This window comes from Lemur catta, chromosome 10 (assembly GCF_020740605.2).
Source record: "Lemur catta isolate mLemCat1 chromosome 10, mLemCat1.pri, whole genome shotgun sequence".
Lineage (NCBI taxonomy): Eukaryota > Metazoa > Chordata > Mammalia > Primates > Lemuridae > Lemur > Lemur catta.
In genome coordinates this window covers 86,426,998-86,452,002 of record NC_059137.1, presented here as the reverse complement: position 1 = coordinate 86,452,002, position 25,005 = coordinate 86,426,998, and the positions used below count along the sequence as shown (strand labels likewise).

The following is a 25,005-nucleotide window of genomic DNA, read 5'->3' as shown; positions in this document are numbered from 1 at the left end:
ATGTTAACCTTGTCACTTAAACTACTAATAAAGAGGCCACAGTACTACAATATACAATGTAGTAATATTTTTGTAACTATTTAAATAGAATTCGTTTCCTTTGTGATCCTGTGTACCTTCTTGTGTCCAGAAACATTCCAAAATGGTATCCATAGGTTTCACTAAGTTGGCAAAAGGTCCATAGCACAACAACCTCTGCCTAAAACCATGGACAATAAGCAATCCTGTGGGTCTTGGATTGCTTTGTTAAGGCCACCTCCAAGCATCAAAATAAATGGCCAACTCGTGGTAATAATGGACAAATCAAACAATCCTCCCAACACCTACAAAATCAAAATAAAATTTACAAGGATATTGCTAGCAAACACTATCAGAAACCAGAGTTTCACACAGAAACAGCCAACACCATGTCAGGGGAAGGAAATATATGAAGAACTTGGAATGTTTTGTCATACCAGAAGCAAGGAAGTGTGAACTAAAATAAAGTCCCCCAGGCCAATGAATGGGGGACTACTGGCCAAGGGAACCCCAGAAATACCCTAAAGCTGAGTTGCTGGCCATGAGAAGGGAGGTCAGACATGCCTCATTATGCCCTCTACCCTTCTTGGAGATAGTTTTTGTAACTCATTAACAGGCCTAAAGCTGTACAAGACAAAGCTTAAACCACACCTGCAGGTCATCAATTTACTCAACAGATCATTTGAGTCTGGGTATATGTCCAGTATATGCCTGGTGGCTTATCTCTGATTAACAGACTTCCTTATCTTAACTTAAAACATTCCATGCCTTTAGACAAAGCTTCATTTCTTTAACCAATTACAAATCAAACAGTCTTTGAACCCACCTATAAACTGTAATGCCCCACTTTGTCCTGCATACTCAGGCCAAAACAATGTATGCCTTCCATGTACTCATTTACAACTTTACGTGTAATTCCTGACTCCCTGAAATATATAAAACAAACTGTAACCCAACCATGGCAAGCCACTTGCTCTAAGTTTCTTGGGCGTGGCTCTCTGGGCCATGGTTGCACATATTCAGTGCAGATTAAACCTCTTTAAGTTATTTTACAGAATTTGGGTTCTTCTCCATTGATGAAAGCTGTGAAAAGATTACTGGAGTTGTGTTAGAGAGGCAAAAAGAGGAGTTTTTTTGCAGTATTTTCTTGCCTTCTGTATGTAACAGAAAATTTCCATGATAAAAACTTGAAGGCACATACTAAACATATGCATGAAGGCATCAAAGAACCTAAAAGACAGAAAGGCATCACACAGGCAGGACACAGGCAAAGAAACCTTGCATTTGGAACCACTTTTATCCCTGAGAGCAACAGCAACTGTTAAGAAGCCGAGAAGCTAACAGGTTGGCAAGATTAGGAGACAAGAACTGGCAAACCACTACGCTTTGAGCTGGAATCCCGTTCCACTTAGGACCTGAGGAAAAAGGGAAGTAGCCAGGCCCTAATAAGTGTAGCTCAACTTCAGCTCATCTTTATCCCTGAACTGCCCACTCCCTCATATACCTGGCAGAAGCAAGCATCAATCCTAACTGGGGATATCATCCTAGACCCCAAATTATTCAAACAGTATTTAAAATATAATTTACTAGATATGCACGCGTGCACACACACACATAGCCCACAAGGAAATAATATGAATAAAAATCAGAAACCAAAAACAAACAAACAAAAAACAACCCTGCAGAGCTGCCAAAATTGGAACTGCAAAATCATACTTTAAGAGCTGGGAGAATGGTACACACATAAAATTATTAAATAAAAAATAAAATAGCTATAATCGTTATGTTCAAAGACATAAAACATAAGATTTAAAACTTCAGTAGAAAACTGTCAAAGAACCAGATATTCCAGAAGTAAAAAGAACAAACTTAATGGACAGGATTAACATCGGGTTAATCTTGTTTAAAATTAGTAAACAAAGAGATCAGACAAAAATATTTAGAATGAAACATGGAGACAGTAAGAGACTGAGAAGGTCTAACACGCGTTTACATGGACTCTCAAAAGGTGAGGGGAAAACTGCAGGAAATACTTGAAAAGGCAATACTTGCAAACTTTCAAAACTAATGAAAGACATACCCCCACAGATCCAGTAAGACCTAAAAATTCAATTAGGATAAATGAAAATAAATATATACCTACACACATCAGAGTACAACTGTTGAAAACCAAAGACAGAAAAAAAAAACATGAGGCTTGCAGAAAGATTCCAGTCACAGGAACAAATATTAAATTGATAATTTACTTTTTACAGAAAGAATGGAAGCTACAGATACTGAAAGGTGGCCTTACTAGTAAGTAGCTAACAGAGGAAAATAAACTATCAAATAGAAAGAAATAAACTTACAGCACATAATTGCCCCTTTGAAGAGGAAACTCACAGCACAACTGACCTTTGTTTTGTTTGACTAAAAACCTGGGGCTCAACTTGTCTTCAAACCTACCTTGTTATCTCTAAGAATTTCCTTTCCCCAGGCTTGAAGAGCACTAAGCAGACAACAGGGGTGAAAGCTCCCACTCTAGCTCTCTGCCTCAGTTCCTGCCAAAACCAGATTCCAAGAACTTTGATAAAGTCGGCCTCACAGGGAAAAGAAAAAAATTAAAAGGCACACACAGCAGTTTCATAGCCATTTTTGCTATCAGTTGGCTGCAATCACTTTCTTCTTTCTCTTTGCTCTCAAAAACCCCAAACTTTCTATCCTCCACACCAATAGTTTCCTTTCTTAATTTTGTGTCGTGCCCTTTCCACCTTTGGGAAATAAAATAAATTTTCTTTCCTAAAACTATTCTACTCCTGATCTGAGAATTCTTTCTCCAACACGTGCCGTGAGCTCCTCATGAGACCCCCCCACACACCTTAACAAATACAATTCAATAACTTCTTTTAACACCTTAGAAGAAAAGTGACAACTTAGAATTCTATACACCTTCAAAAAGGAAGATCAACTTGAGACATTTTTGGACTAATACATACTCACAGAATTTATTGTTAGAAGTCACACAACAGGTGGGAAACAAAGGCTATTATTCTTCAGGCATAAGAAAAATATTCCAAATGCAGTATCAAATCATGACAAGGAGTAAAGGTCAATGAAAAGTTTAAATTTTGTGGGAAATTCTAAATGGTTATTGACAATACAAATTAATAATGTCTTAAGATAAAATACATACAGAATTAAAACAGCACAATAATGGCAAGTATTAAGTTATTAACTATGAAATGTCCGATTTCCTTAAGTACTAAGTTTGACAGTAGATATTTCTGATATTTCACTTTGATATTTATTTTATTTGTATTGTGAAGGTACATTCTGAGTCTTTCAAACACAAGGTCTGGCTTGTTATATCTTTGAAAATTTTTTTAAAGCAACTTTTTTGAAACCATTGATAAGTCAAAAATTCGTGTTATTTTCAAATATGAGTTCTGTCATGGAACCAATGCTGCACTGACAACTCAAAATATCAACAAAGTGTTTGGGAAAGATGTGGCTAATGAACGCACAGTATGTCTATGGTTTGAGATGTTCCGTTCTGGTGATTTTAATCTTAAAAATGAGCCATATGGGCGACCTGAGGCCAAAGTGGATACTGAGAAGCTAAAAGCTGTAATGAAGTGAATCCACCTCAACCTACTCATGAATTAGCAGCAAGGTTTGATAGTACTATTCCAACAATATTGGACCATTCAAACAAACTGGCGAGGTAAAAAAGCTGGACAGATGGGTACTGCATGAATGTCGAAGAGAAACTGTCTTGAAGTTTGCCTTTCTTTGCTGTCCCGACATAGAGGTGAACCATTTCTATACTGTATCGTGTACGTGTAAGGGAAAATGGATTCTTTTTGACAATCCCAAGTGTTTGCACAATGACTAGACAAAGATGAAGTGCTGATACACAATCCAAAACCAAATATGCATCAAAAAAAAGCTAATGGTGTCTGCTTGGTCCAGCACTGGTTTTATCCACTAAAGCTTTGTGAAACGTGGTCCATCGATTACAGTGGATGTCTACTGCAACCAACTGGACAAAATGACGAGGATGCTTGCTATTAAGCAGCCAAGATTGGTCAACAGAGACAGGCCAATCCTCTTGCAAGACAGCCCCCAACCATGTGTCACACAAACTACACAGGCAGGACTTGGAAACTTTGTCATCTACCGCATTCACCACACCTTGCACCAACTGACTACCACTTCTTCCAGGCTTTGGACCACTTTTTGCAAGGAAAAATATTCAATTCTCAACAAGCTGTGGAAAATACCTTTCACTATTTCATCGCCACCCACTCTCCAGGCTTCTTTGCTGCTGGCATAAGCAAGCTACCGTTAAAACTGTGTTGAGAGTTTAGGTACATACTTTAATTGTGCTGCTTCTTGTTTGAGATATAATAAATTACACTTTTGATTCAAAATTGCACATTTCATATTTAATGACCTAATAAAAATGAGATAAACTGAGTTTAAGTACCCAGGAAGAGGGGGAAAGTACCAAATAATATTAGATTTTGGTAAGTCAAAGACACATTTAAGTAACTTCCAATTTAAGATAGGAAAAAAAACAAATGAAAAATAAGCATCTAAAAGAAAGCAAGAAAGGTCAGGAAAAGACACATAAAATAGGTAATGATAAGCAGAAAGTACTTATTAACAGATCTAAACCCAATGATGCCAGTTATTTTGTTAAATGTCAATACATTAAATGCTCCAATCATAAGATACACTGTCGGACAAGATTTTTTAAATTCTACCATACACTGTTCTACCAAAACATTAAGTACAGTCATGCACCACTAGACATTTCAGTCAAGGATGGACTACATGTGTATACAACGGTGATCCCCTAAGATTTTAACGGAGCTGAAAAATTCCTATTGCCTAGTGACATCACAGCCATCCTAACATTATAGCACAATGTACAATGCATTACTCACCTGTGGTGATGCTGTTGTAAACAAACCTACTGCACTGCAAACAAACCTACTGCAAGTCATATAAAAGTATACAGCACATACAATTATGTACAGTACATAATACTTGATAGCGATAATAAACAACTATGTTACTGGTTTATGTATTTTTTTTTTTTTTTTTTGAGACAGAGTCTTGTTCTGCTGCCCAGACTAGAGTGAGTGCCATGGCGTCAACCTGGCTCACAGCAACCTCAAACTCCTGGGCTCAAGCAATCCTTCTGCCTCAGCCTCCGGAGTAGCTAGCACTACAGGCACGCGCCACCATGACCGGCTAATTTTTTCTATATGTATTTTTAGTTAGCCAGATAATTTGTTTCTATTTTTTAGTAGAAATGGGGTCTCGCTCTTGCTCAGGCTGGTGTGGAACTCCTGACCTCGAGCGATCCACCTACCTCGGCCTCCCAGAGTGCTAGGATTACAGGCGTGAGCCACCGCGCCCGGCCCGGTTTATGTATTTACTATACTTTTTATCATTATTTTATAGAGTACACTCATTCTACTTATAAAAAGAAAGTTAACTGTAAAACAGCCTCAGGCAGGTCCTTCAGGAGGTATTCCAGAAGAAGGCACTGTTACCATGGGAGATGACAACTCCCTGCATGTTACTGCCCCTGAAGACCTTCCAGTGGGACAAGATGTGAAGGTGAAAGGCAGTGATATTGATGATTGATATTGGGTCTTAGTTTTTAACAGAAGTTTAAAAAATAAAAATAAATTAAAAATAAGCCTGGAAAACAAAGCGAGACCCATCTATACAAAAAATTTTAAAAATCAGCCTGGTGTGGTGTCTCACACCTGTAGTCCGAGCTACTCAGGAGGCTGAGAAGGCAGGATGGCTTGAGCCTGGGGTTTAGTGGCTGCAGTGAGCTATGATTGTGCCACTGCACTCCAGCCTGGGCAATAGGGCAAGATCCTGTAATCAAATAAAAAAAGAAAGAAAAACAGAAAAAAGTTTACAGAATAAGAATATAAAGGAAGAAAATAATTTTGTACAGCGGTACAATGTGTTTGTGTTTGAAGCTAAGTGTTATTACAGGAGAGTCAAAAAGCTTAAAAATTCTGTTGTTTATAAAGTAATAAAGTTACATGGTTTCTATTATAGACGCAATAAAAAAGTGTGCCTGCTCCCTGTGGCAGCCAAGACTGAATAGAGGAATTGGGGGGGAGAGAGGAATTATAGTAAGCTAAATTTATTATTGAAGAAAAAAAAATTTTAATAAATTTAGTGTAGCCCGAGTGTACAGTAGTGCACAGCAATGTCCTAGGCCTTCATATTCATCCATCACTCACTCACCCAGAGCAACTTTCAGTCCTACAAACTCCATTTGTGGAAAGTGCCCTATACAGTTGTATCATTTTTTATCCCTTATACTGCATTTCTACTGTACTTCTGTGTTTATATATGTTTAGATACACAAATAACATTTTGTTACAATCACCTACAGTATTCAGTACAGTAATATACTGTACAGGTTTGTAGCCCAAGAGCAATAGGCTATCCCATATAGCCTAGGTGTGTTTTGGTTTTGTTTGTTTTTTTTTTTTTTTTTTGGAGACAGAGTCTCACTCTGTCACCTGGACTGAAGTACTGTAGTGTCAGCCTAACAGCAACCTCAAACTCCTGGGCTTGAGCAATGCTCCTGCCTCAGCCTCCCGAGTAGCTGGGACTACAGGCACACACCACCACAACTGGCTAATTTTCCTATTTTTAGTAGACATGGGGATCTCACTATTGCTGAGGCTGGTCTCAACTCCTGAGCTCAAGTAATCCTTCCTCCTCGGCCTCCCAGAGTGCTAGGATTACAGGTGTGAGCCACTGCGCCCAGCCAGCCTCAGTGTGTAGTAGGCTCTACCATCTAGGTTTTGTGTGAGTACACTATGATGTTCCCTTAACAACACATTCCTCAGAAAATACTCCCATTATTAAGCGATGCGTGACTGCATATACAAAGATCGAAAAGAAAGGCTTAAAAAAAAAATACCCTGCATATACTAACCAAAGAAAAGATACTGCAGCAACATTAATATCAAGCTTAGTAAACTTACCTCTAATACGTCTGCCTTAAAGAAAAACAATAGTGATTTTAAAAGACTCAATTGATGACAAACATCTACAACTCTGAAACTGTATGCACCTAATAACATGCCCTCAAAATATACTGTATATAAAGCAAAAATTATCAGAACTAAGGAGAAATATATCTTCCTAGGAGTGATTAAAGAAAAAAAACTAAGGAGAAATAGACAAATGAAAAAGCAAGAGTATTAATACATCTCTCTCAATAACCAAAAGAACCAGCAGACCAAAACGAAAAAAAAAGTTATAGAATTTAACATGATTAACCAACATGAGCTGACAGATACAGAACACTGCATCTGACAAATGCAGAAACACATTCTCTCCAAGTACACACAACACTTACAAAAATTGCCCATATGTTGGGCCATGAAGCAAGCTTTAAAAAATTTCACCAGCTTTTAAATACATAGTGTTTTCTGACCAGAATGGAATTGATAGAAGTCAGAAAAAAAAAAAAAAAAAAAACCAGTAATAAGAATTAAATAATAAGCGGAGCACAGAGGATTCTTACGGCAGTGAAACTATTCTGTATCATACTATAATGGTGGACACATGTCATTATATATTTGTCAAAACCCACAGAATGTACAACACCAAGAGTGAACCCTAATATGGACTTTGGGTGACAATGATGTGTCAACATGCATTTATCAATTGTAACCAATGTACCACTCTGCTGCTGAATATTGATAGTGGGAGAGGTTGTGCATGTGTCGGGGAAAGGGGGAAGGAACTCTCTGTATTTTCTGCTCCATTTTGCTGTAAACCTAAAACTGCTCTTAAAATATAAAATATAAAGCTGGGCACCTGGAGTTCCAGCTACTTAGGAAGCTGAGGAGGGAGGATTCCTTGAGCCCAAGAATTCGTGGCCAGCCTGGATTAAACATAGCAAGACCCCATCTCTAAAATAAAAATAAAATTTAAATTTAAAAAGTCTATTTTTTTTAAAAAAGTTTCTGTCAGGATAGGTTAGTAAGAATGTTATGGCTAAAAACAACTCCAGAAATCTCAGTTACTTAAGACCAAGAAAATTCCACCAACTTCCTCCCCTTACTAACCTCCCTCTCCCCTTCCTACCTTTGCCTTTGCCCTCCCTCCTCCTTTTATCCACTCCTCCCTACCATAGACTCCAGACCTGCAATACAGGAAGCTCCATCTGGAAACATGATTACTCTGGCAGAAGAAAGGGGAGGAGATACATCTCCCCATTGCTCTTAAAAGTTTTTGTGACAAGTCTCTTCTGCTTGCATTTCACTGGATAAGGCAATTCACATGGCCACACTAACTTAGAAGGCAGGAACCATGGTAAGATACTACCCACATCCTCCCCCATGACTAAAATTAGAAAGACTAACAATACCAAATATTGGTGAGGGTGTGGTGCTATAAGAAGGTATTCACTGCAGTAGGAATGGAAACTGGTTTATCCACTTTGGAAAAGTTTGCATTATCTACCTATATTAATATTTGGTCACCGGCATAATATATGACCTAGTAATTCCACTCCTAAATCTAACCAACAAAAAATCATGCAAGACACTGGTGCATGAATGTTTACAGCAAGACCACTCACATTAGCCCTGTGACGGCCATGAAAACGAGCCTCTTGAGTCACCGACCATGGGCCTCTGCTCTGAATATACTAATGCCTTCCCTCTGGCCCCACAACCCTCACAGGCTGTTTCTCACCAATGACTGGCTGTTGTAGGCAGGGTACTAAAGCTGACCCAATTCTGCAGGACAAGGGGGCCCTCTAATCAGCAACTGGCTGAAGGACTCCTCAAAGGCCTTGCCTTACGTAAACTTTCCTAGAACTTCACTGGAGTCCTAAGGCTTTTCCTCCCTTTGTCTCCTCCTTCCCTTCCTCCTCCACAAGCATTAGACTGGCATGGGTCTGATGGCTCCCTGAGTATTTCCCCAGTAAATCTAATTCTAATCTCAAACTGCTGTCTCCTTGTTCTTGGAGAATAACATGGTCTCGAAGGATGAACCTGCTCAGTATTTATCAGCAGGAGAATAATGTAATCACAGATAGATAAACTACAACTACATGTAACCCATGGATGAAATTCATGACCAAATGAGTGGCAGTTACATCGTATCTGTCAAAAAACATACATCTGTAACTATTTTTGTACTTGCAGTATATTTCTCACAATTTAAAACAACGGTTTTTAAGGAAAAGCAAGATTCTGAGAAGTCAACAGTGCTCAAACCAAAGGAGAATTTGCTATTATTTCGAAGCAAACAGTGCACTGGTACCACTTTACACAATGCCCTCCTCCCCAACCTTGCTCCATCAATCCCACCCCCGAGAGTAACCACTGTTAAGACTGCCAGAAATTTACTGATGTATTTCTACGCAGATACTTAAAGCACAATAAATATAGATATATAAACATCCCAACACATGTGGGAACACAGAGTTCCACGACTTGTTTCTCTTATTAAATATTATGTTTCCCATGCAGTTCAGTGGGCCCTGGTATCCCTGGGTTCCCCATCAGTGGAGTCAACAAACCGCAGATAGAAAATAATTCCAAAAAAAAATTAATGGCTGCATCTGTATAGAACACACAGAGCTTTTCGTCATTATTCCCTAAGCAATACAGTATAGCTAGCAATTTACATAGCATTTACGTTGTATTAGGTATTGTAAGTAATCTAGAGATGATTCCAAGTGTATGGGAGGGAGAGAACAGGAGGGAGGACACATGCAAGTACACAATTTTATATAAAGCACTTGAGCAACTGGATTTTGGTATCCGCAGGAGGGTCCTGGAACCAATCCCCTGAGGATACCAAAGGATGGCCATACAGTAAATTTTTCCCTATCAACCTCTTATTTTTAACTGTGGCAGAATATTCTGGTGTATGGATACAATGATTATTTATTTGACAATAATAGCATTTTTAATTTAAAGTTTCTAATTTTTCTCTATCACTAACACTGCTATAATGAAAAACCTTACACACATGTATTTGTACACCTCTGCAAATTCATCTATACAATATATCCCTAGCAGTGGAACTGCTGGGTAAACAGGGTATATGCGTTTTAAATTGCTTTAGTGAAGCCTCCAAAGAGGTCCTAACAAATTACAGTCCCACCAATGACACAAGTTATTCATCTAAGGGCTATACATTTTAGGTGAACCTTACTCTATGGACTAATATTCTAAAAGTTGTGGGGAAGAATAATTGTGAGTGAAAAGTACATAAAATTACTTTTACCTTTCACTGAATCAATTGAAATGAAAAATTTCATAAGATTAAACAATAATACCAGAATAAACCAAAAAATTACCAATAGTTTTACCCAGAGATTAATTCTAAATTTAAAAAAGTCATTCTCAGGAGTTCGAGACCAGCCTGAGCAAGAGTGAGACCCCGTCTCTACTAAAAATAGAAAGAAATTATATGGACAACTAAAAACGTATATAGAAAAAAATCAGCCGGGCATGGTGGCGTATGACTATAGTCCCAGCTACTTGGGAGGCTGAGGCAGAAGGATTGCTTGAGCCCAAGAATTCAAGGTTGCAGTGAGCTATGATCAGGGTACCACATTCCAGCCTGGGAGACAGAGCAAGACATTGTCTCTCTTAAAAAAAAATTTTAAAAATTCAAATTGCTCACAAAAGGGACTAAGTCATACTACAAATACTGAATAAGACCTCTGCATGAGATGCTTTTAATTAAACATTAGCTGCATTTACTTGTGGATTACTGTTACAACTAAAACTGTGGAACAAAAATTAACCTTCAAAAATTTACCAAAATGGAACAAAGAATTTAAAAACTCAACCTAAAAATGGGTACAAGAAATTGATAAATTTGGCCGGGCACAGTAGCTCACACCTACAATCCTAGCACTCTGGGAGGCCAAGGCGGGAGGATCACTTCAGCTCAGGAGGGTTCAAGATCAGCCTGAGCAAGAGCAAGACCCCTGTCTCTACCAAAAATAGAAAAAATTAGCCAGGTGTGCTGGTGAGATGCCTACAGTCCCAGCTACTCCGGGGGCTGAGGCAGGAAGATTGCTTGAACCCAGAAGTCTGGGGTTGCCGTGAGCTAGGCTGATGCCACTGCACTCTAGCCCGGGCGATAGAGCGAGACTCTATCTCAAAAAAAGAAAAAAGAAATTAAAAATTGATAAACTCATCTGAAGCTCACCAATAAAGAAATGATGCCCCTAGCTTCAGCACCCATCTATCCAAACCAAGGGGTGAGGGCAGGAGCAGTGATCTGGGAACGCCATGCACCAAAGCCACTATAATCTAATGATCTGGGTTAATTTGGAGTTTACGTTCTTTGTGATTTCTGCAGAGTTGATCAAAATATTTTGTATAGTAATTACTAATTAACTTCATCTACAGCTACACTTCAAAACAATGTATTTTTAGGAACAGTTTTCAGAAGAAAAACCAGGCAGATCCAAAATTTAAGAATATGGGGTCAACACTGAGAACGAGAAAAAGAGAACCCTCCCAGCAGAGGGAGACAAGAAGCCTCTTGGGGAAGAAGAGGCATTGGTGGCACTGGGGCTGCAGGGTGAGGAGACAGGACTTCTAGCTTCCTGCCTACTTTCTCAGCCTGTCCATATTACATATAGTACTTTCTAATCACCCACAAAGAACATGAATCTTGCTCAGTTAAGCTTATCAATCAGCATTCTGCAGAGCATGGTCATTTCTCCCATAAATAACAATGACATGGAGAGAGCTAAGAGGTAGCAACTAAGTTATTTGTTAAGTAAGCACTGAAGGAGGGTGTTTTTAGTCTCTCCTTTTCTACTCCTTCCCTCCACCTAAACTGTGTTCAAATTTCCATTATCCTTAAACAAACAGAAACAATCCTTCCCCTGTGCTACCCCACTGAAATATGATCCACAATGTCATCAGACAAGGACTTTCATATTACCAAATTCTATAACCTCATCCATCACTGGATTTTACTCTTGTACCATGTGTACTATCTTTGTTGGTGATCATATTTCTCAGCGTAGCCTTTCCTCTCCTTGCTCTAATTCCCAAAACTCCATCTTAAAGTTCTTCTGATTTGGCCTTAGTGTTACTTAAAGCCAAAAACTATCAGGCTGCCAGCATATATAATAAAACTGAGAATGCTAAATCTAGAAGACATCATCAATGTATTATCATTGCCATCTGAGATAAGCAAAAAGTTGGCTAATGCAGGTGTTCCTACTGGTATCATATGCACAAACGTATGCATCTTTCTTTGGTTTTCTCAAAGAAACATGGTCAAAAAGAAGTTAGGAATTAATATAAAGAATAGTATTACCTTACCAAATCAATTAGCAATGTTATCTGGAACCATCAGGTGAAATTCTGATACATTTCTAGCATACTGTTATCAATAGCAGTATAACTGGAAAAAAACTGTCCCCTATAGACAAAAGCACAAAGACAGGAATAGAGTACATGGATGATGAAATAACCTTAATAAACAACACGCTGTATTCTCCCCATCCCAATTTCAAACATACTAAAGCAGAAAACATATTAAAGCAGAAAAAAAGGTCCTTCTTTGATGGGATCTGGCTTGTCTCCCCTTCATTCAAAGGGCTCTAGGTCTGTGAACCAACTCAAGTCTGCCAAATGAGGGGCCAGGAACTCTGTTTTGACAATTCAAGTTACACTTCTGTCCACCAGATCTAGAGCTTTTCTACTTATACAGATCAACTGAGACTTCAACATTTTGCCCCTCCATTTCAGTTCTAGGGACACCATGATCAAGTAGCCAATGCCATAGGCCAGTACGGTATGCTGGTTGCTGCCTTGGCTCAGCTATCCAGTACAGTAACTTCACCCACCTTATCTTTGGTGGTTAAGTGCAGCCACTTGGGCCATGCCACCTGGGATCCAATTATGCACACTGCATTTAAAGACCCCAGTTCAGTGGCAGCAGTTCCCACTGTAATTTCTGACCTTCAGAGAAGAGTGACCACTGAGATCTCAAGGACAGTAGAGCTCCGAATTCCCCCAGAGTGGATAAGCAGGTGGTGCATGATAAATCCATTCTAACATTTCAATCTAAGTCTTTGGATCCTTTCCTCTGTGGTATAACAAGGCAGTTTTGGCAACTCAACTTCAATTAGCACATGCCACTTTCTGGTTTATGTTTCAGCCAATCAACCCAACTGTTAGAGCCCTTTCTAACCCCTTGATCAACAACACTGAATCCAGAATTTCTACTCAGTGAACCCACTTATCAATAAATTCTGCCTGATCCAACTTTATGTTCCTTCCACTATTAGACCACACCCTTAAGATCTATTCCCACAAATACTCCCCAGGTTTGTGTCTATATGTCACCAAAACAATCTTTTGGAGTACACTGTACCTGCACTGGGTCACTGCATCCTCTGGGGCCTGCTGCAACTTGAGTCCAGCTACAGGTCAAGAAGAAACAGCGATGGGGGGACAAGTTCTTAGCAAGACAGTACCTTTCAAGACAACTACCTGGAGGAGGCCAATTACAGGGTTTTCAGGCAAAGCGAGATTAAGTTCCTCTGACAGGAGTTGGAAAGGCTGCTTCTAACGGCAAAGGTGGCTCAGCAGCATTTAAGGATTCAAGGTCTCAGCTTATTTGGAATCTGATCATATGCCCTCAACCTAATTTTAACAACTTCCTTATCAATCAGTGGCCTCACCCACAAATTGGGAATTCCATTTACACTGTCTTTTTGAGCAGACACAGAAACTTTCAGGTCCCTTATGTGGAACCTGAGTTTAAAACCCTAAGTTCATTATTGTATTTTTGTAATTTTTTTTTTTTGAGACAGGGTCTCACCCTGTTGCCCGGGCTAGAGTGCATCAGCATCACCACAGTTCACTGCAACCTCAAACTCCTAGGCTCAAGCTATCCTGCCTCAGCTGGTCCCACCCAGTCAAGTAGCTGGGACTACAGGAGTGCACCACCATGCCTGGCTATTTTTTTTTTTTTGGTAGAGACAGGGTCTTGCTCCTGCTTAGGCTAGTCTCAAACTCCTGGCCTCAGGGATCTTCCCGCCTTGACCTCCCAAAGTGCTAGGATTACAGGTGTGAGCCACCACATCTGGCCTGCTTTGTAATGTTTTAACTTGGCTGAACGGAAGTACATTCCCCAGCATTTTTTTTTTTTTTTGAGACAGAGTCTTGCTCTGTCACCCCAGTAGAGTGCAGTGGCATCACCATAGCTCACTGCAACCTCAAACTCCTGGGCTAAAGCAATCCTCCTGCCTCAGCATACTGAGTAGCTAGGACTACAGGCATGTGCCACCACACCCAGCTAATTTTTGTATTTTTAGTAGACATGGGTTCTCTCTCTCTTGCTCAGGCTGGTCTTGAACTCCCGACTGCAAGCAATCCTCCCACCTCAGCCTCCCAGAGTGCTAGGATTACAGGTGTGAGCCACTGAGCCTGGCCTCCCCAGAATTTCCGTTCCCATATGGTTCTGGCTTACGTAGGCCATAAAAGATTAACGTGCAGCAGTTGGAGGGTGCAGGAGATGGAGCAACCACCCCTATAGCTTGCATGCACTGCTGTTCTAATCTTCTGGCTCACCTTACTCATGTGAGGCAGTAGCTGCCTGCAATTGTTGTTGCAGCTACTCCACCTTCCTCTGGATGCTCCTTGAGCTTCTTTCTCTGCCTCCTGAACTAAATGTGTGTGTCAGCTCCATGTCAAGGCCACTCACACAACCAGGGTCACAGGCAACTGGAAATGGCATGGCTATCCATTCATCCTGCCTGTGGCTTCCAGCTTATTCTTATTGTTCCCCACTTTACATCCATCTTCCTTTCCCAAACGTCTGCCCTCTGAACTTCAAACTCCAGCACCAGCAAACTGCTTAGCTAGCTCCTACACTGTGTGAACTCAAATCCCCATAACAAATCCCATAACTGATATACACACACCCTCATATATTTTTTTCTTTATCCATCCTAATGGTTCTGTTTCTCTATGTGATCCTGAAAAAAAAAAAAACTAAATTTAACAAATGTTTACTTAATAACCACTATATGATAGACACCTGCAGAGAAGACCAGACATTTAACCAGCTGCACAGCCTCAATTTCCTCATTATTTAATTCTAGTTACAGCACAGGGTAGTTTGAGCACTCACCATCCAGACACTGAGCTAGTAACAGAAAAGTAATTATGTGCAAAAAAAGGAAGAGTCTTTGCTTTCATAAATCTCAGCTTTTTGGAAAACTAAAATTAAATTATATAAACTAATATAAGGCTATGATTCTGATAAGCACCAGGAGGACCTGACAACAACGAGGTCAATAAAAAAATTCAAGAACTTCAGAAAACTGATGGTTGTTGTAGTGGATGATGGATATCAGCAGAGACCAATATCTTCACTTTTATTCTGAAAATCTGCAAACACACACCAAAAAATTTTCATCAAAAAGTGATGCTTGAGCCAAACTCTAAAGGAAGACTAGGAGCAACTGAAACAAGCAAAGACAGGCATTCCAGGCAGAGGAAAAGAACAAGTGCCAAGATCCCTGGTGAAGATGGTGAGCTCAGGAGACTGAAGGAAGCCTCACACAGCTGAAGCAAAGAAAACAAGGGGAAATACGGTATGAGGCTGAGGCCCAAAAGGAAAAAGTCATGCACTGCTTGATGAGGTGGTCCCCTAAGATTATAATGAGGCTGTTTTAACCTAAGTGTTATTATAAAAGAGTCAAAAAGTTTAAAAACTTAAAATCTTATAAACTAAGAAAGTTACAGTAAGCTAAAGTTAATTATTGAAAATTTTTTTTATAAATTTAGTGTAGTCTAAGTGTACAGAGTTTATAAAGTCTACAGCAGTGTACAGTAATGTCCTAGGCCTTCACATTCACTCACCACTCACTCCTCGACGCACCCAGAGCAACTTCCAGCCCTACAAGCTCCATTCATGTAAGTGCCCTACACAGGTGTACAATTTTTATCTTTTATGACATTCTCTTACTGTACCTGTTCTATGTTTACATATACAAATACTATTGTATTACAATTGCCTACAGTATTCAATAATGTGCTGTACAAGTTTGTAGCCTAGGTACAATAAATAGGCTATAACACATAGCCTAGATGTGTAGTAGGCCATACCATCTAGGTTTGTGTAAGCACTCTCCCCGATATTCCCAGAATGACAGGACTGCCTAACACATTTCTCAGAACGTATCCCCATCGTTAAGGGACGCGTGACCATATGTATACCCTTGAGATCACCTTATGAAGTTTTGTCCTTAAAGCACTGGGAAGCCACTGAGTTTTAATTAAGTAAAAGGATGACATGATCAGATCTGCCTTTTTTAAATGTAATTTTTTGACACTAACAAAATTACAAATGTAGTTACCTTTTACCCAACAATCTCACTATCTTAAAGCTGTATCAGCACAAATACAAAACAATATATGCACAAGGTTATTCCCTAAAGCAATATTTACAACAACCAACAGAATATAACCCAAATGTTCACCATTAGGAGATGAGTTGCAAGCACAAAAGAATGCCGGGCTTCTGTGAAATGCTCTCCAGAATATATTAAGTAAAAAGAAACAGAACAGTGTATACAACCTGCTATCTATTGTGTAAGAAAGAAAAACGAAAATATACCCATGTGCTTACATTTGCAAAAACGAAGCACTGGTAGAATAAAGCAGAAACTTTACAAGAGGAACCAGTGGAGGGACAGAAGTGAGGCTGTGAACATAACTTTTTAATACATTTCTGATTTTTGAACTACATAAATGTTCTACATGTTGAAAAATTAAATAAATTAAAGCAATTTTTAATCATTAAGAATTTCAGGCAAATAAACCAAATTAATTATCAAACTGGTAACATAATCAGAGAGAAAATAGTTTCAAATTGCTTTGTAATTCATAATATCAACTGCACATCCTTATGTGGTACACTGTGAGGACAAAAAGAACCATAACCAAATATGAACCCACAGTTGCTTTATTGTTATTGGTGTTATTTTCAAACTACTACATTTATATTGATAAAGCAGTTATATTAATGTTGCTAAGAACACAAATTTTTAATGTTAGAGAAAAAAGGATAAACTCAAAAATCCAGTGATATTAAATTTTAATTAGAAATATCAATACAAAATCAAAATTATGTATGTCCCAAGTCTGTCAAATGAAAGCAGGGGCATCGCAGTAGTAGTAAGGAAGCACAGCACCCAAATTTTGGTATATAAATTCCACTCCTCAACAAAAGGAGCTGAAAGAGATGGCTGATAGGTATTTGGCAGGAAAAGCACAAAGCAAACCTCAGACATCTTGTGTCAGAAAGCCAGAAATGCTTCAAAGATCAATATGTCATATGTCAAAGGAAAGAGCACTAGCTTGAAAGGACCTCAATATGCCTAACTTGTGACAAGCTAAGGAAAAACAATGACTATTTGATTAAAATGAAATACACTGCATACATAAAAATCCATGGGCCTACAATGATCCTCAAAAGAGAGAAAGCAAAGAGAAAGTAACTCAACTCGCTCCCTGTTCCCACTCATCACAAAACTCCATAAGCAAGAAAAAGGACATTCTTTTCTCTCCTTATTGCCTATCAGGACCCATCTCAGGCTAATTATCTGGTAATTCAGATATATGATATGATTAGTTAAACCATCTGTAAACAGGTGCAAACATTAAACTTAAGTTATAAGGATATAACTACAGGCAAACTAAACAACTATAAACAAATATAATCTAGGTCAAAAAAAGGTTCCGCCTATTTTTTTAAAAATACTACTACAATCTAAAAACATCTCAAGGCCAGGTGTGGTGGCTCACACCTGTAATCCTGGCACTCTGGGAGGCCAAGGCGGGAGGACCACTTGAGCTCAGGAGTTGGAGACCAGCCTGAGCAACAGCAAGCCTCCCCTGCACCCACTAAAAATAGAAAAATTAGCAGGGCATGGTGGCACATGCCTACAGTCTCAGCTACTTGGGAGGCTGAGGCAGGAGGACTGCTTGAGTCCAGGAGTTTGAGGTTGCTGTAAGCTAGGCTGATGCCACGGTACTCTACCCAGGGAGACAGTGAGACTGTCTCAAAAAAAAAAAAAAGAAAATCTCAAATGATATAAAAATGCCTTACTAGTCTCTTTATCTACTCACTCAACATTTGGATAAAATAATATCCATGTTAAATAGAACTTCCTCCCTCCTCCTTCCAAAAAAAAAAAAGCATATTAACATTTACAGTAACATTTAATATTCTGAGTCCAGACCAATTTCCCCTGACTCAAATGATATCGTTTGCATCTATCTTTAACAGGCTAGACTCTGGAAACTAGAAAGCCTACATTGGGAGATTCCTCAAATGCACCCTCCATACTGTTCTAAAACACAGGTCCAACTCTATTCCTACATTTTAGTGACTTCCCCCTACCCATAAACACCAACCATCTTAATGTCATATGCAGAATTTAAAATGTGGCCCCAAATTCATCCTGGACAGACCAGCCATATGAAACTACAGGTGGTGTTACTAGTGGCAACATCATCATCATCAACTGGACACTTACTACATGCCAGGAGCCTTAAGGATCACTTTACCTCAATTAAGCTTACACCTGATGAAGTGGGTGTTCTCATCCCCCATTACAGGTAAACACACTCACACAGGAAGAGTAAAAGGTAACACAAGGTTATCCTTTGGCTGGGATTCAAATCCCGGATGGTCTCTTCGATTCTCTTTCCATGCCTTTACCCCTGCTGTCCCCTCCATCTAGACTTCCTTCATTGCCTACTCTAATATTCTTGACCCTACTGTAGCATCAACTCTTCCCAGACACTCTTCAGTACAGAATTCCCTCATTATATGCACATGTATCTCCCCTATCAGACTGTAAGGTCCTTAAGGATAAATCTTTGTTTACATATTTAGTCAAATGTGACTTGTTTAGAAAGGGCTTATGGCAAAATTTTAAGGCCACAACATAGGCACCCAGTAGAGATTTTAATTTAAAATTAAATTGGAATGAATACTGAGGCACAACAAAGAAAACTTAACTTCAACATGAAAAAAACACTAACAACTACAGCAAAGTTCAAAAGTAGAAAGGGGAAGGAAATCATTTACTGGCACCAGCAGCTATATTTCAGGAACTGTACTGGGAACCCTACAAATCCGTTTCATTTAATTCTCAGAATAGCATTATATGTTAGGTTTCATCCCAGTTTACAGCTAAGGAATTGAGGTTTAAAAAGGCTGCATGATGAATCAGTTATGTGGCTTTGCACCAGTAAGGAGTAGAGCTCAATTTCAACCCATTCTGTTCTGACTTGGAAGGCCATGCCGACACCATGTCTAACTCCAGAGCCTACATTCTTTTCACAATACTATGTCTTCTAAATTGAACAAAATATTTGGCCAAAATGGTCGCTTCTCTTCTTCCAATGTCTTTTCATTCAAGGAAAGGGAAAGAAAACATTTAATTAAGAATACAATAAAGTACAGTATTTACATTTAAACACCCTTAGCAAATTAAGATTCCATTAAAGGTTAAATCAAAGAAATGCCCAAGGACATAATTTTCAACCTCTAAATAGTCCACATGATAAACTATTCAGAAACAGTAGTATCCTTTTCATGTATTTCTAACATACTAGAAAAAAAGATGCTAGCAATTAGGGAGTGAAGCCAGTAAAGTTGTATCTGTGTGCACAAGCAGATTAAGTCACTGCGTAGTGAAAACAGTGTAATTAAATTTCTTCTAGTTAAGACTCCAAATTAATAATTCTTATCACTAAAAAGCCAGATTTGAGGTACTACCCACAAAATACAGAAGCACACACAAACCACATCAACATCATGACCTCAGTTTACAAGTAAGGCAGAGGCACCATTACCTAAGATACACTGTAAAGACACCAATGACCAAAATATCCAAATGGCTGTTCCAGGCAACTTTATGGTTTCCTGGATTTCAATGGTGTTCATAGAAATCACACCAAAAACAAAACAAAAAAGGTTGTGGGACCAAATATGGAAAACAGTAGGGCAATATTTCTCAGAGCCTCCAATGGTAATGTGAACTGTGACCCTAAGGGGAGAAGGAAAAAATATAGCATTGTTAGTGAGACTCTGTCTCAAACAAACAAAAAAAAAAAAACCATAGCACTGTTTCCCAAACTTATGTGAGCAAGGAACCCTTTTTCCTCCCACAGCATCTCTTTAAACTTGTATCACAAAGAATGCCACCTTAAGCAACACTGCTTCAGAAATTCCCAAATTAAGTTATTGACATCCTATACTGTTATTCTGTTCTGAACTAGTAATTAAAGGCACTGTCAGTACAAGTCAAATTCTGGATATCAATAAAAACTTTTTTTAAAAATCTTAAATTAAGCACGAAGAGATAACTAAAGGCATATACTGGCCCTTCTGCCTGACCCATTTCATAACCATTTTAACAGTAACCATTCAGCTACTCAAAGATTATAAATTTAAAAATCCTACTTTATTTTTCATAAGAAACGAATATACCTACTGCCCATAATTTTGACACAAACATACCGTGCAACCTTAAAATGTAATTATCAAATCTGATAATGACCGTTCTGTAAATTACTAGCTACTACAATTTGTTTGTGTTTGCCCATTAACTAAAGCTGAGTGGGGTGGGGAGGTTCAAAGAAGCTTCCTTTCACTTGTCCTACCCAAAATTTCACCTCTAAAAGAGTGTTCACAAACTCAATATACACAGGTATAAACCCCCAAGTTTAGGTTTAATTTTCACTGCCTAACCAAAGCTATGTAGGAAACAATTACTGTACTCTCCATCAATCCTTTCAGACTGCACAGAGGTCCTTCCAGAAAATTCGAACAGAAAAAAAGTCATACAGGTATTTGCATTTTAGTACCTATGTCGTCTTTGGCACAAGTCACATTATACAGTGAAATCCTTTAAAACACTTAAATGTACCTTGTATTGCTTTTTGATGGACACGCTAAAATAGCCAAACCATCTGTATTTACCAAGAATAAAAACCCTTCAACGTGTACGGACAATCTCCAAAATCTGAAGTCCAATTCACAAATTATAAAAAGCAAATAAACATAAAAACAATTTCTTAAACAAACTTTGAGATGCGTAGGGAACATTTATTACTGAAGCCATTACTCAAAACGAACCTCTATAAAATCGAGAACCCACAGTCAATGCAAGGAGCTGCCCAAGAAAGCCAAACCGAGGCGCTGCGCAGTTCCCGCATCGCACAATTCATCTCAACACATTCCTTGCCGAGCACATCCAAGGTCACTTATGATGGAGAGGGAAAGTGCGTGTCTCTCTCGAAAGCAAGCACCCGGCCCACCGCGCCCCCCAGGAGGGCGGAGAGGAGGTGGGCACCCCGGGCAGAGGGCTGAGCGGGCGCGAGGACTACCGGTGGGCGTTCCGGCGCTGTGGAAACGCGCCCGTCCGCGGAGCCCGCAACTGGCAAAGGACCGCGGCACCCCTCAGCGCCGGACCGGTGGCCCGAGGGCAGGCCCCGCGTCCCCGGGGCGACCCGCCCCGCCGCGCTGGGGTCCCGCCCCTCCCCCCGCCCCGCCCCCGTCGCCGACCGGGGATTATGCAACGTTCCCCCTCCTCGCCCGCGCTCTGGCGCAGCGCCCCCTCCCCGCTCCCGACGGCGCAGCGCCGCCGCCCCCCGCCCGTGGGCCTCCGCGCCCGGCTCCGAACAAAGCGCGCGCTAAACGGCCAGCGGCGGCCGGGGGACCGGGGTCCGGAGGGCGGCGGCGGCCATATTGGCGGGGGGCGGTGGGAATGCGGGGACGGAGGAGTGGGGGGGCCGGCGAACAAAGGAGCGCGCGCCCGCCCGGAGGCCCAGGCCCGCCCCGCCCCGGTCCCCGCCGCGGCCTAGCCGGCAGGGGGCGCTATGCGGGCGCCGCCCGCCGGACAATGCGCCGCCGGGCCCCGCGCGGGCCGCGCTCACCTGCGCCCCTGGCCAGCCCGCCGCGACCCCCCGCCAACCCCCCAGCCCGCGTCGCCGCCTCTCACTGCCCTTGACGGCCCACGCCCGTCCCGAACGGGCCTCACCTGCCGGCCGCTAAGGCCGCCGTCCACAGGCCCCACGGGCTCCACCGTCGGTCGCTCCAGCTCCCGCCGGCCCCAGCCCGAGCCAGACGGCGCCTCCCCGCCCCCGCTCCCTCGCCGCGGCCGCCGCCCGCCCCCCAGCCGCCAGGGCGCACGCGCACTGCGCCCGCCGAACTGCGACGGCCGTGCCGCCCCGGCGTTCGGCGCCGCCGGCCGCGAGGCGCTGCGCAGGCGCATACGGGAGGGGCGGGGCCTGAGAGGGCGAGCCCTGGCGCCGCTCACCTGGCGCGCGGAAGGGCGGGGCGCGAGCCAGGGGCCGCCAGGTGCGCGCCGGGGCTGGGCGGAGGGCTGCGCTCAGGAGTCCTGGAGCCTGTGGGGGCGCAGCTTCTCCCGGAAAGTTGGCAGTCTGGGAATGGTTTCGTTTCCGTGCAGTAGGAGAACTCTCGAGAAAGGACAGGCCCCCTTTGTGCCGGGACCTCAGCAGCTAGTCGTCCTGAGGCGCGCACACCGCGGAGACTGACGAAGCCGGGCCGTGTGGCTTGGCCGTGAACTCTGAACCGCGGAGGACGCCGCAGCCCAGCTCCAACGCGCCAGTTCAGGGCTGCAGCAGCCAACCCTTTCAAAGAATGGATTTGCTTCCTGTGACTCCCTCAAGAGACGTTTCCTCCACCGCCGCACTGCGCGGAGACTGGCGGCGTCACCCCGCTCACCCGCAGGCTGCCTCCCCTAGGAACGCCTGGCTCAGGTTAGCTGAAACTCCGAAGCCTCGCCTACAAATACCTGGCCTGTCCCAGGTTGTGTGGGGACGGGATGTGGCTTCAGTAAGGCCAGAAACGTTCTGTTTCCAACCTCCACCGCAAATAGAACTCGGCCTGCGCTTTTCACGAGGTTAGGAGCCAGAAATTCCCATGATCGCACGTGAATTCATTTGACTTCCGTTTCAGTTAAGATGCCTTCTGAGTGTTTTTTTGGTTTTGTTTGGAGAGGAGGGGGAGAGAAGCATCCAGAACCGTTTGTACTCTTGCGGAGTGCGGGCCTTGGAGGCTGAATCGAGCCAGGCGCTCTTCCCTCCCCCAGCCCGGTGTCCTCGACCCGGTCACCGACCTGGTTCCTCGAATGCGACAGCGCAACCTCGTCATAATAAACCGCCTCCCAAAGTGTTGTCAGGTCAAATTTCAGAACATGTTATTGGAAAGCACTCACACTGCAGCACAATTATTATGCTCTTTGGGATTTCACTCGCACCTTTTTTTCCATAAAAGATTGATACGTGCCTGCTCAAATTGAAGTGCTTGTCTCAGATGACACACTTGGTGGGCACAGGACGTTCACAAGCCAACTAGAGGTCTAATTTCAATAGGGAGATATAAAAGTGTATCACTGCACTTAACCAGTTTGCAAGTATTGTGAAGTATTAGTTTTCAATTTTGTGTTTAATGTTTTATTATTTAGTTATTTTGCAGGGAGAGAGTGGGTTATTGGTGAGGAGAAATACTCTCTCTTTAATGTTCTATAGTGGAGCATCTCAGGAACAAGGAGCGATGGGAAGAAGGCAGGTGCCAAAGAGTCCCCTGATTGAAACACTTCAGTGTTATTGGTGAGACCCCTGGTTTACTCCACCTCAGCGATATTGACATTTGGGGACAGATAATTCTTTGGACATGGCAACTCAGCTCCGGGGGAGGGAGGGAAGGAGGCTGTTCTGTGCTTTGTCAGATGTTTGTCAGCATGCCTGTCCTCTACCCACTAGATGCCAGTAGCACACCTCCTCCCCCAACCTTAGCAACCAAAAATGTCTCCAAAGTCAAATGTGTTGCTACACCTCCTTCCCGCTTCCTCAGCCCCTGGTTTAAATTTTGCCTCTAGTGATGATCTCTTTGGGACCTATCAAAAATCCATAGGCCAAAATGTCACCCAGCCCTGTATCAGAAAGGGCCATGCTCCAGGGTTATAAATATCTCAACCACATCTAAGGCCTTGCTTATTAGTATGTTGAATGTCAAAAATGGATGTCTGTCTAATCAAAGTGGGAAAAAAAATCAGACAAGTTCAGATTGAGAGACATTCAACAAAACAATTCCACTGGAGTCTGGACTCTTCAAAAAGTCAAGCTAGGGAATTGATCCAGACAAAGGAAACCACAACTAAATCCATTAAGTTACCTTTGATCCAACACTGCATTGAAGGAAAAGGCTATGAAAGAGATTTGAGAGAGGATCGGTGAACTTTGTATGCACTATATGTTAGTATTATCAAAGCATTAAATTTTTGAGTGTGACAATGACTATTTACAAGAATGCTGTAGTTCTTAGGAGATTAGTACTGAATCATTTAAAGTCAAGAGTCCTGCTGGGTACAACTTATTTTTAAATGGCTCAGAAACAGAGGTATTTTATATGGAAATAAAGCGTGTAGCAAAAGGTTAATTGGTGAACCTAGGTGATAGGTACTATGTGTGTTCATTGTGCAGTTTTTTCAACTTTTTTGAAAAACTGAAACTTTTCAAAATAAAAAGTTGGACAGAGTCCAAGTTATTTTATGAATTTCTACGGTACTAAACCACATTGATTCAACTTCCCAGGCAGCCCCAGTTCTCCTCCAACTTGCTAACCAAATATTTCCAGAAACTCAAATATATAATTTTTTTAAATACTTTCTCAACCACACTCTACTTCTGGAAATTGGGTCAGAGGGCCTACATATATTTTTTCTCCTGCAGCAAGCTTATTAAATACAAATTGACATTTAAAAGCCTTGGCCTATACTAGACCTATATATATCTCTTTTAACTCAGGATTCCTGGGCTCCTACTTGGGGAGAAGGATTTCTGCCCCAAGGATGAATACAGTTGTGATGTGATGTAGTGGGAGAAGGAAGAGATGTCA

General features: G+C 41.4%; 1 protein-coding gene across 1 annotated transcript in view; it reads right to left on the bottom strand.

Annotated features, from left to right (window-relative positions):
• The window catches only part of SPIN1 (spindlin 1), a 75,819-nt gene extending 53,490 nt beyond the window's left edge, over positions 1–22,329 (bottom strand). The window contains exon 1 of the mRNA XM_045562345.1: positions 22,124–22,329. The gene's annotated coding sequence lies outside the window, so the exon portion shown is untranslated. The remainder of the gene's footprint in view (positions 1–22,123) is intronic.
• Between the last annotated feature and the right edge of the window lie 2,676 nt (positions 22,330–25,005).